Below are 12,942 nucleotides of genomic sequence, written 5' to 3'. Positions count from 1 at the left end.
TTTAGTGTTACCATGTTGTTAAACATTAGGTAATAACTAAATTCAGAATCTCAAAATCATTAAACCTATTATGTCCAGTGGAGCTCAGAATCACAAAAATGTCATTCTCTTATGTGCCCTCAATTGGGTATATATGCAGTAATGAATAATATGTATATATATATATATAGAAACATTTAATGTTAAATGGATAAATAATCACATTTCAATCTGAGTCTATATATTTGAATAACAATGCATGCCACCATGAAATTACTAGAGTGTCCCACACTATCCGAAATTTTTTTATTGAATAATAGAATTATGTCCAGAGAATTTCCCATGGTTGTACTGAAAACTACAAGTGTTCAAAATGAGACTATCCCAAAATTGAGGTTTCCATCAACTCTGTGAGAAAAATTAAACATCAGTGATCAGAAAACTCATGAAATACATTGGAGTCATTAAAAAGGAAGTGGCTGAAAAGTCATCTCCAATAAGAAAATCTCCCCTACCATCAATCCTCAACTATGCACAAATAATTTGCTAGATTGAGATGCACACAAACTCATTTGCACGCCAAGAACCATAGTCCTATAGGTGTTGATTGGAAGGTGCAAAAAGGAACCAACACTAAAATTTTGTTGCAACTACAATCTTGAATCAAGAACTCACTGCTAGATACTAAACCCGAGTCCCAAACCATGTAATCAACCCTACTACAGTCACTAAAATTATAGGAAAAAAATCTATCACCCAACATGAAGTGGGGATTGTCAAAAGTCATATCAGCATCTACATGAATCAAAGGATTATCAATCAGCTGATTACTATCATAATCCTTATGCTTCAACTTAACATTTTGTTGCTCGAAAGTCACTTTGTTTGATCTTATGGGACAAAGAGCAAGACCATACTCCTAAACCCTAAATGCAATCAAGATCCTCCATTACTTGATGCCATTTTTTTATTATGTGCTTTAAAATATTTGGTTTCATAGAGCTGATCATTTGCATCAAGAAGTTCCTCTTAGGCTCTTCAAAGAAAGCCTAGCAGAATCAAGCTCAATGGCGAGCTCACTAACCTCTCCCCTTAACTACTTAGTCAAAGAGAAAGTTTTATCTACAAAATTGGTGGAAACATCCTTAGTATGCATCAAGTTTAAGTAGGCTATTTTAATTTCTTCCACAAAGTTCTTTATTGTGTGCAAAATAGTAATTAAAATATTAATCTTATTTAGTCCTTTATTATGTGCAAAACAGTAATTAAAATATTAACCTTATTTAGTCCTCTTGATGCACCCTGGATTATGTCTCCAAGTTGCATATGTATGCCATCCAAACTTGGTAAAATCTGCACTTCATTTTCAGTGGATACCAAGAATTGTCTTTTCCAATCATGATCACACAAAGCTGAAAACATGTTGTTAAGTTACATGCAAAAATCATAATTAGACTCATACGTATTGTCAAGTTCTTCAAAGCTGACTAAGTCACTTGTGGTTCTCCCTTACCATTCTCAACAAAAAAGTGTGAACCCAAATCAACAAGGCTACTACCATCAACATAATCCTCATGATTGGTCACCCATGTGAATAAATTTGCTCCCCAATTCATCATTACCTTTCATTTTTTTCCATCTGTTCAAGACAACATGGTTGTAATATGAATAAATTTGCTCCCTAATTCATCATTACCTTTCATTTTTTTCCATCTATTCGAGACAACATGGTTGTAATATGGAAGTATTTTTTTAAGTTGAAATAGGGGTCTTAGGTTATCACTTATTATATTTTCTTATTTGCCTCTACTTGTAGGAATAATCTCGCCACTTACATTAGCTAATTCACTAGTTGAAACAAAACAATCTTCAAGTGAATGAATTCTAAGAGTGTTATGATCAAACACAATAACACCAAGGGAATTGATCTCTTCATCATTATTATCAATGATTATTTCTAAGTCTTCAATATAGGTGCTTGTGCATCCCATTCCTATAGAAACATACTGTGGTTTAATTTCAAGCCATTAGAAATGGGACAAGAATTAGTAGCCCTGTTAAGAAAGGACTAAAAATTATAGTGATGAAACTGAAGAAGCACACCTTGAGCCATACAATTTTAATGTTTTGTCAAATTATGTCATTTGAACTGATCTTGATTCATCTCTTAATAGTAAAAATATTGCTACTAGACAAAAAATAATTTGTGCAGCTCAACTAAAGGTTTGCTCATTTTATTGTTTTTCAATACAACCTTCCTCAACAATTTAATGATGGTTGGTTGGAATGTATAGTTTTCTAACACACTATATATAGAATGTTTCTTAAAGATTAAAATGTCACTAGAGGTATATAAGATGTTTCCCAAAGATTAAAATATCACTAGAGGTTAGTAAGGGAGTTTCTATGGGGTAGCAAAAAAAAATTGACTCAAGCTAGCACCACATTAGCTAACAAAAGCACATGTTACACAACAAAAGGAAGATGCTGAAAATTCACCCTAACATCTTTGTTCAATATCCATTAACTTTTTAAGACCATAAATTGCAATAGGGCTAGCACAAATAGTTTAAAGAAATAGTCTACAAATTGGCTACTCTTGTGTACTAACCAATGAAAAGTCACTCTAATATTTTTCCTCACTATCCATTAACTTTGCGAGGCCATATACTACAATAGAGCCAACACAAACACTTATAAGAAAAAGTTTAAAGGGAAGAAGATGAGTATATAACACATATATAACCATAATTAGTAATTCAAAATAAATTATTAACCTAGACAAGAAAATCCAACAGCTGAAGAAGCCAAGATGGCAGCAGTTGGAAAATTATTGTGTGATGCAATGTGCAAGTGAAGCCTTTTCCAATCTTTGTTCTCGATTATAATTACTTTCTTCTCATCTAGTATATATTTTCCTCAAGACTTGATTTCTCTTAGGCAATTTTGATATCTCTCACTAGCAAGAGAGACTTCTTGCAAAAGACCAAAGACCAAACAAATGATTCATATAGTGCAAAATAAAGAGCATCTATAATTTCATAGTATTAAATATAAAATCACAATAATATTATTAAGAGTTCATTTCTGACTTTGTTACAATGTGCCTTTAATTATTAAGTTTGTGAGAAAATACAAATCAAAATCAAACTCACAACTTAAAACTGCAACCCTAACCCTAAAAGTTTGCTCGGCACTTGAAGAAAAGTGCTCGGCATAAGAAGGTGCCGAGTGCCAGAAACTACTCGGCACTTGAAGGTGTCGAGTGATAGGCAAAAGGTGCCGAGTGAACTCGGCACAAAGAGGTGCTCGACAACAAATGCTGAGTATGCTCGGCTCACAAAGGAAATACTCGGCACCATTGGATGCCGAGTGAGCTCGGCACCAACGGAGAAACAAGATGTTGAGTGTTCTGTTTCAAACTTAAGAAATATAACTTAGGAAATATTTCAACGTGAATGCTTTCACCATTAAAACCAGAAAGCCAAAGCTTTAAGCTTTCAACCAAACTTGTCAAATGCAATGAATAGAAGAGTAAGAACAATAGATTCGAGTGTGCCTGCTTGCTTAGTATTTAACTTTGATTTAAAACAATATAAGATCTGGGAGCATTTAGCTTCAACCAGAAAACCCTAAATTTACCCTAAAACTTCAAATGCTTCAATACTTCAAATTTCAAACTTGCAACTCTAATGGCTGCATACAAAAGTGCCTGGAGCAATCACTGCTTCACAGGTCGAATCCAATGAACAATAAACTTATAGAATGATCAGAGAGAAGACGTGCAACTGTAGGCACAAAATAAACAAACTTCTTTCTCTGCACTCTGAGGACTGGATTTGATAATCTTCTTCCATTGCTCTTCTCTGCAACTTCTAATCTGATCTTCTTGATCTGCTCTCCTCTTATTTCTTCCATTTTTTTTTCTTCTAATGAATGAATGAATAACATTCCTTTTATCACATTCCATTTTCCCTCTCAACATTCAAATTCAAAAATCTCACCTACCGCATTCATGTTTTCTATCTTTCTGAGTTGTCAGGTGGTAGGTGGGTGTTTGGCTCCAAGGGCAAATGTCAACGCTGCATAGTTTTCCAACAAAGTTTTCCAAATATAACTTCCCAAACTTCCATCTTGTGGGATGTAAATAATTAGCCGAGAGGCTACTTCAGTCTCATAAAAGACCCCCTTCAATCCGTGCAACAAAACATTGCCATAAATCATGAATTAAAAATATATTAAATTAAAAATATATAAAAATATATATTAGAAACACTTATTCATTAAAAAAAAAATTAGAACCGTTGTAGCGTAATCGTTAAGCTGATTATGATGTGAGAGACGGATATGTGAAGCAGCTTAGAAAAGTCCAATTAAGATTTAACATTTAAGAGTGAAGTAGCCGAGAGGTCACAGTTATAATTGTTATCCAAACATAGCATACCATTTTTTCCCAAATCGGTGGAAATGAGATGAGAGATTGGTTTTGTAACTATTCCAGTCTCTTTGCTTATAAAGTAACCAAGATTTGCGACGTTTTTGAGGTAAGACATTTTATTTCTTCTTCCTTTTTGATGAATATAGAAGCATATAGATTTGAATCTGATTGGAAACCTTTTCATAGATTTAGAGCTACAGGTTGGAGTCTGTACTGAAGATTTTGGTGTGCATTCGGACAATTTTTTTATCAAAACAATGGTTCTATAGCGTTTATCTTTCTCTCTAAATGAAATGTGTGTGTTTCTTGATTTGAAAGCACATAACCTAAAGATTGTGAATGTTGACTGTTTGAGTTGTTTAAGGATTGTTGCATTCCATTGCAATGAATGTTTCAGTGACCATCAGGTGAATAATGAATGGATGTTTCCTAAAATAGGTTTAATACTTGTAGCTATGCATCTTTTCCAATTTGTGTGTGTAGTGATGATCAAGATCACTCATTTCTTGTTGCCTGGTGTACAACCATTTTCCAATTAGTTACTTTTAAAATTAGTAAGGTATATATCTCTATTTATCAAACACCATCAGATATATATCTGTTTATCAAACATGTTCATGTCACCAATCGTTTTCATCTGCAACAAATTACTGGTTTTTGGAAAGCGATATTTTATAGTCACACTCTCAAAATATTTACTTGAATGAATTATTTTCCAGTTGGATCAGATGTCACAAATTGATTATGCCTACGTAGCTTGCAAGATTCAACAGAGAAAATGTGGAGAAAAATGCATTCTTGCTCCATATTTTCCACCAGACGAGCCTCAAAAATATTTATCTGTACACAAATTATTCGGGATGAAAAGCATTATAGAAATCCTTCAGGTACAGATCAAATATTGTTTTTAAATTTTTCTATTTTATCTCAAAATGCCGCCTTTATTATATTTCTTTTCATCAGATTTAACATATTTTTTGCAAGAAGAATGGATAAATGGCAGAAACCCTTGACAAATTAGGGTAGAAAATAAGAAGCTTGATCAAATCCGTTGGTGACATTTTCTATTTTGAAATGTTAGGGTGTTCCGATTGAGAAGAGAGGAGATGCTATAACAAGCATGGTCTATGAAGCGAAAATTCAAAGGGATGATCCAATCTACGGCTGCGCTAGCGCTATTTGTCGACTAAAAAAGCAAATATTGCACCTTGAATTACAATTGGCAGGCATTAAAGCGGAGCTCCTCAATTCACAGTGTCTGACATTGATACTAGATTTTATAATGACAGTGAAGTAGTAGGGACTGAATCGACTGTATTCCACAATGAGAACAACTTTTTTTCTTTTTTTTTGCAGGATGATGAAACTATTGGAAAAAGGAAATAGCTCTGTAAGAGTTCTGGTTAACCAAAACCATGTCTATATAGGGTACCAATTATTTAAATAATTAAATATTAGCTTTTCTCAATAAAGAAAAAATATACTATTATTTATGTGTTCCAACTTTTTAAATAATAGTAATAATTAAAGTAGTAATATTGCTATCAAAATTCAATTGTATAGTTTTTTAATCAATTCATTGACCCATTCTTATATTTACACTTACATGATTTCAACAATTTGTAAATTATTTTAAATAATATTCATAAAAAATAAATAAGTGATAATTTTAACTACATTTATAATATTTATAAATAGAATATATATTCAATTTATAAAATTGTATAATACTTAGAGAGATTCTATCAATATTCACTTCATGTTACACAAATTATTTGAAAGAAAAATTGTAGAAAATGTGAAGTATATGTGAAGTAAAATTGAAACATATATCTATATATTGTGATAGGTTTGATTATCAATTTGATTTAGGAGAGTGACTATAACTCAAAACATAGTCTTTCTCTAAAAATTATTAGAAACATATTTCAAATTCTACACAGATTATAAATATTTATAATTTTGATACAAATATTTTTTTAAATGCTTATAAACTTAATTAATATTAATTTTTTATTATTTAAATTTAAAATTTAAATAAAATAAAATCTAAAATTTAACACACACATCAATTACTAGAAATACAATTAATTGAATAATACATTTCCAATGATTATTTAATATTTACAAAGACTTCATGAAAATGGAGTAAATTTATTTTACTTTATTTTAGTAACTATTTCAAAAGTACTTTAATCCATACAACGATCTCAATTCAAGAAGGGGGTGGACATAAGAGACTTGAGTTAATGATATGAGTAATTAGGAATCTAGGGAGAGATGGCAATTAAGAGGAAATAATAGTTTGGGGGGGGGGGGGGGGGGGGGGGGGGGGGGGGAGGGGGGTGGATATTAAGAAGATAGGGAAAGGGAGAAGTAAAAGTGTAATTTGATATAGATAAAGGAGGATAATGAGTGTGTGTGTGTGTGTGTGTGTGTGTGTGTGTGTGTGTGTGTGTGTGTTGTGTGTGTGTGTGTGTGGTGAGAGAGAGAGAGAGAGAGAGAGAGAGAGAGAGAGAGAGAGAGAGAGAGAGAGAGAGAGAGAGAGGGGTGAGAGATGGAAAGCAAATTGATATGGAAGTGATGGTGAGAAGGAGAGAAGGAGAGAGATTATGTAGAGAGAGAAAGAGAATAATTAAGATATGTAATATTAAATAGATGGCCATGGGGGGAGTGAGGGGAGAGAGAGAGAAAGGGGGGATATATATGAGAGAGGTTATTGATTATTATAACCCTAGAACATATAAGAAAGAGTTAAGGTGAAGAAGATGAGAGATATGAGGTTTACATTGAGGGATAAAAATGAGATTACATATGCTGAATGGAGTGTAGGAGAGAGAATAAGAGAATATTAGGGAGATATAAAATCAGAGGGGTAGAAAGAGCGATAGTAATTATAGGAAAGAAATGGTTGCAGGGGAAAAAGTAAAGAGATGATGTAGAGAGAGTAATTAGGGCATGAGAGAGGAGGGGAATAGATTGTGAGTTTTGGGAGGGGAGAAATTAAAGTTTTATTTTATGGGGGAGATGGAGGGAGAGGGGGGGGGGGGGGGGGGGGGGGGGGGGGGGAGAGAGAGAGAGAGAGAGAGAGAGAGAGAGCAGGGGGCAATGGATAAATAAGTGGACAATACAATTAGAAGAGAAAGAGAGGGTAAAAGAGAATAATTAGAAAGGGATAATGAGAGATGGATAGAGAAATAATAAATAGTTTTAGGAAAGTAATGGTTAAAGGGAGGAAGGAAAGACACAATGAAGAATGAGAAATAAAATAATTAGGATATGATAGTAAATAGATGGTGATAGGGGGGAGAGAGAATTATTATGAGGGGACATATGAGTAAGAGAGAAAATTATTATAAGGGTACATGTATGAGGGATAAATGGAAGAGGGATGTCTGAGTAATTAGAGAGAAATAAAAAAACAATGATACTGAGAGATAGTAGTTTTAGGGAAGTGATGGTGAGAGGGAGAGAAGAAGAGAGATTATGTATAGAGAGAAAGATAATAATTAAGATATGTAATATAAATAGATGTAGAGAGAGAGAGAGAGAAGAGAGAGAGAGAGAGAGAGAGAGAGAGAGAGAGAGAGAGAGAGAGAGAGAGAGAGAGATCAAGTAGACATCAAGGGTAAATAAGTGGATGATATAGTTAGAAGAGGAAGGAAAAGTTCAGGGGAGTAATGATAAAATATAGAGAAAGAGGATAGAGATATAATAATTTTAGGGGAAGTGAGGGAGAGGGACAGGTGGAGAGGCATAATGAAGAAAGACAAAGAGAATAATTTGGATATGAATATAAATAGATGGTAATAGGGGGAGAGAGAGTGAGAGAAAGTAACTATGAGGGGACGTATGAGTAAGAAATAAAATTATTATAAGGTGACATGTCTAAGAGAGAAGTGGAAGAGGGTGAGAAACATGAGGTAGACATAGAGGATAAGTAGGGGGATGATATAGTGAGTAGAGGGAGGGGAGAAAGTAAAATAGAGTGATTATAGAGAGATGGAAAACGAGTGATTAGGGAGAGATATAAAAAGAATGATACAAAGAGATAGCAATTTTAGGGAAGTGATGGTGAAAGGGAGAGAAGGAGATAGATTATGTAAAGAGAGAAAGAGAATAGTTAGGGGAGAGATAAAATCATAGGGATAGAAAGAGCGATGCTAATTATAGGAAAGAAATGCTTGGAGGGAAAAAAAAAAAAGAGATGAGATAGAGACAGAAAGATAGTAATTAGCGCATGAGAGAGAGGGGGGGAGGGAAATAGATGGTGAGTTTTGGGAGGCAATAAATGAAATTTTTATTAAAGAGAGAGAGAGAGAGGATAAATAAGTGGACAATATAGTTAGAAGAGGAAGAGAGAGTAAAAGAGATTAATTAGAAAAGGATAGCAAGAGATGGATATAGAGATAATAATTTTAGGTAAGTGATGGTGAAAGGGAGAGAATGAAAGACATAATGAAGAAAGAGAAAAGAATAATTAGGATATGATAATAAATAGATGTTGATAGAGGGTGGGAGAGTAATTGTTGATAGAGGGGTGGGGGAGAGTAATTATGAGGGGACATATGAGTAAGAGAGAATATTATTATAAGGGGACATGTGTGAGAGATAAATGGTAGAGGGGTGAGAGACATGAGGGTAGATGTAGAGCATTAAATAGGGGGGATGAAATAGTGAGAAGAGGGAGGGGAGAATGTTAAAGAGAGTGATTAGAGAAAGATAGAAAAATGAGTGATTAGGGAGAAATAGAAAAAGATTGATACGAAGAGATAGTAGTTTTTAAGAAGTGATGGTGAGAGGGAGAGAAGGAGAGAGATTATGTAGAGAGAGAAATAAAATAATTAAGATATTTAATTTAAATAGATGGTCATGGGGGGAGTGGATGAGAGAGAGAGAGAAGAGAGCCAGAGAGAAGATGCTATAACAAGCATGGTATATTTTATGTTTTGAAATGTTAGTGGGCATTCCGATTGAGAAGAGAGGAGATGTTGTAACAAGCATGGTCTATGAAGCAAAAATTCGAAGGGGTGATCCAATCTACGGTTGCACTGGCGCTGTTTGTTCGACTACAAAAAGAAAATATTGCACCTTGAAGTACAATTTGCAGCCATTAAATTGGAGCTACTCAATTCATAGTGTTTGACATTGATACTGGATTTTGTAATGATAGTGAAGCAGCATGGACTGAATCGACTATATTCCACAATGAGAACGACTTAATTTTTTTTTTTTTGCAAGATGATGAAACTATTGGAAAAAGGAAATAGCTCTGTAATAGTTTCTGGTTAACCCAAACCATGTCTATTTTAGGGGTACCATTTATTTAAATAATTAAATATTATATTTTGTCAATAAAGAAAAATATATTATTATTTATGTATTTCTAACTTTTTAAATATTTGTAATAATTAAAATAGTAATATTGTTATCAGAATTCAATTATATAGTTTTTTTGAATTAATTCATTGACCCATTCTTATATTTACACTGACATGATTTCAACAATTTGTAGAATTATTTTAAATAATATTCATTAAAAAAAAGCAATAATTTTTATCTACATTTATAATATTTATAAAAAGAATATATATTCAATTTATAAAATTTTATAATACTTAGATAGATTCTATCAATATTCACTTCATGTTAGATGAATTATTTGAAAGAAAATTTGTAGAAAATGTGAAGTATATGTGAAGTAAAATTGAAACATATATCTATATATTATGATAAGTTTGATTATCAATTTGATTTAGGAGACTGACTATAACTCAAAACATAGTCTTTCTCTAAAAACCATTAAAGACATATTTCAAATTCTATAGAGATTATAAATATTTATAATTTTGATGCAAATATTTTTTTAAATGCTTATAAACTTTATGAATATTAATTTTTTATTATTTACATTTAAAATTTAAATAAAATAAAATTTAAAATTTAACACAAACATCAATTACTAGAAATTCAATTGATTGAATAATATATTTCCAATGATTATTTAAATATTTACGAAGACTTCATGAAAATGGAGTAAATTAATTTTACTCTATTTTTAGTAACTATTTCAGAAATACTTTAATCCATAAAAAGATCTCAATTCAAGAAGGGGGGTGGACGAGAGAGAGAGAGAGAGAAATTATGAGGGGACATATGAGTAAGACATAAAATTATTATAAGGGGAATTGTCTAAGAGAGAAGTGGAAGAGGGGTGAGAGATATGAGGTAGACATAGAGGATAAGTAGGGGGATGATTATAGTGAGTAGAGGGGGGGGGAGAAAGTCATAGAGAGTGATTATAAAGAGATGGAAAATGAAGTGATTGGGGGAGATATAGAAAAAGAATGATACAAAATCGATAGCAAGTTTTGGGAAGTGATGGTGAGAGAGGGAGAGAAGGAGATAGATTATGTAAAGAGAGAAAGAGAATAGTTAGGGGAGAGATTAAATCATAGGGGTAGAAAAAAGAGATGCTAATTATAGGAATCAAATGCTTGGAGGGAAAAAAGTAAAGAGATGAGATAGAGACAGAAAGAGAGTAATTAGGGCATGGAGAGAGAGGGGGGGAGGGGGAAATAGATGGTGAGTTTTGGTGAGGTGAGAAATGAAATTTTTATGTGTGTGTGTGTGTGTGTGTGTGTGTGTGTGTGTGTGAGAGAGAGAGAGATGAGAGAGAGAGAGGAGAGAGAGAGAGAGAGAGAGTGAGAGAGAGAGAGAGAGAGAGAGAGAGAGGATGAATAAGTCAACAATATAGTTAGAAGAGGAAGGGAGAGTAAAAGAGATTAATTAGAAAAGTATAGCGAGGAGAGGGATATAGAGATATATAATTTTAGGCAAGCGATGGTGATGAAGGCAGACAATGCAATAGACATAATGAAGAAAGTGAAATAGAATAATTAGGATATATGATAATAAATAAATGGTGATAGAGGGCAAGAGAGAGTAATCATGAGGGGACATATGGGTAAGAGAGGAAAATTATTATAAGGGGGACATATGTGAGAGATAAATGGTAGAGGGTGAGAGACATGAGATAGATGTAGAGGATAAATAGGGGGATGATATAGTGAGAAGAGGGAGGGAAGAATGTTAAAGGAGAGTGATTATAGAAAGATAGAAAATGAGTGATTGGGGAGAAATAGAAAAAGATTGATACTAAGAGATAGTAGTTTTTAAGAAGTGACGGTGAGAGGGAGAGAAGGAGAGAGATTATGTAGAGAGAGAAAGAAAATAATTAAGATATTTAATTTAAATAGATGGTCATGGGGGGGTTGGGGGGGAGAGAGAGAGAGAGAGAGAGAGAGGAGAGAGAGAGAGAGAGAGAGAGAGAGGGAGAGGGGAGAGGGAGAGGGGAGAGGGAGAGAGGGAGAGGGAGAGGGAATTGATTATCATAACCTAGGGACATGTAATAAAGAGGTTAACTTGAAGAAGATGAGAGACATGAGGGTTTACATAGAGGATTAAACATGAGATGATATGGTGAATGGAGTGTAGGAGAGAGAATAAGAGAATAGTTAGGGAGAGATAAAATCAGAGGGATAGAAAGTGTCATGACCCCTCCTAAAGAGAATCCTATGATTATTACCTAGATAAAATATAATAATAATAATTCTATTATCGATCATTCAGAAAGAAATAATATTGATAAATACTTATGATCTATCTATTTTACTTAATCATTTGTATTATTCATAGTGATAATATAAATTATTATTATTCATAATAATAAGATTAAGATCTAAGAATAAATAAATGTTACAAATTACATCATAAACAATAAAATGATAATATATCTAACTACTATCACATTTGAAATATAGATACTATTAGTAACTAATGATAATGAATTTGTTACTAAATTCAAATATAATTAATTGATAGAATATTAATATATTTCAATACTGATATATAAATACAAAAGTAAATACTAGCAATATATGAGACAATGTATATATATATAAGCATAACTAGTTAACTAATTAACTCCTAAGGGTCATGTCTATTAATTGCACTCTGAGCAACATACATAAAAGTTTTATATATATATATATAATATATATATATATATATATATATATATATATATACAATGGTTATGATGGTATAAATATTATCTTCACCGTCAAGGAGTACTCATATTTAGCAGAAGGAAAAGGATAGAAACAGTAGTGGAGGGCAAGCGTTATATGCAAGATAGAGGAGGGAGACACCGAAAGCAATCTAAGTTATGAAAGACAAAGAAATAAATATTGGAGAAAAAACTTATTTATTTGGATCCTATAAGGATTTTTCTATGATAGAGCATACTTCCTTTGGCATCGAATTTGGTGGAAGCATATATGATTATAAATCAGAAATCGCATCACTAGAGCATATTGTTATGATAATACCAACTGCAAATATGGCATACACAATTGGTATCAGTAGAAGACTACTCCACACCAGCATGAAAGGATTCTAATAAACTAAATTATCCTTTAACATGTCTGGGACTATATTGATCTTATCTGATTCGAACACAT

General features: G+C 32.7%; 1 pseudogene; it reads left to right on the top strand.

The window, feature by feature from the left end:
- Window positions 1-5,145: 5,145 nt before the first annotated feature.
- Window positions 5,146-9,687, top strand: LOC149536419 (LOB domain-containing protein 23 pseudogene; annotated as a pseudogene).
- The last annotated feature ends 3,255 nt before the right edge of the window (window positions 9,688-12,942 follow it).

This window comes from Cupressus sempervirens, chromosome 10, assembly GCF_028749045.1.
Source record: "Cupressus sempervirens isolate cs-2001-9-10 chromosome 10, ASM2874904v1, whole genome shotgun sequence".
NCBI classification, from domain to species: Eukaryota; Viridiplantae; Streptophyta; class Pinopsida; order Cupressales; family Cupressaceae; genus Cupressus; species Cupressus sempervirens.
The sequence above is the reverse complement of the archived record's forward strand: the minus strand, read 5'-3'. Positions and strand labels throughout refer to the sequence as shown.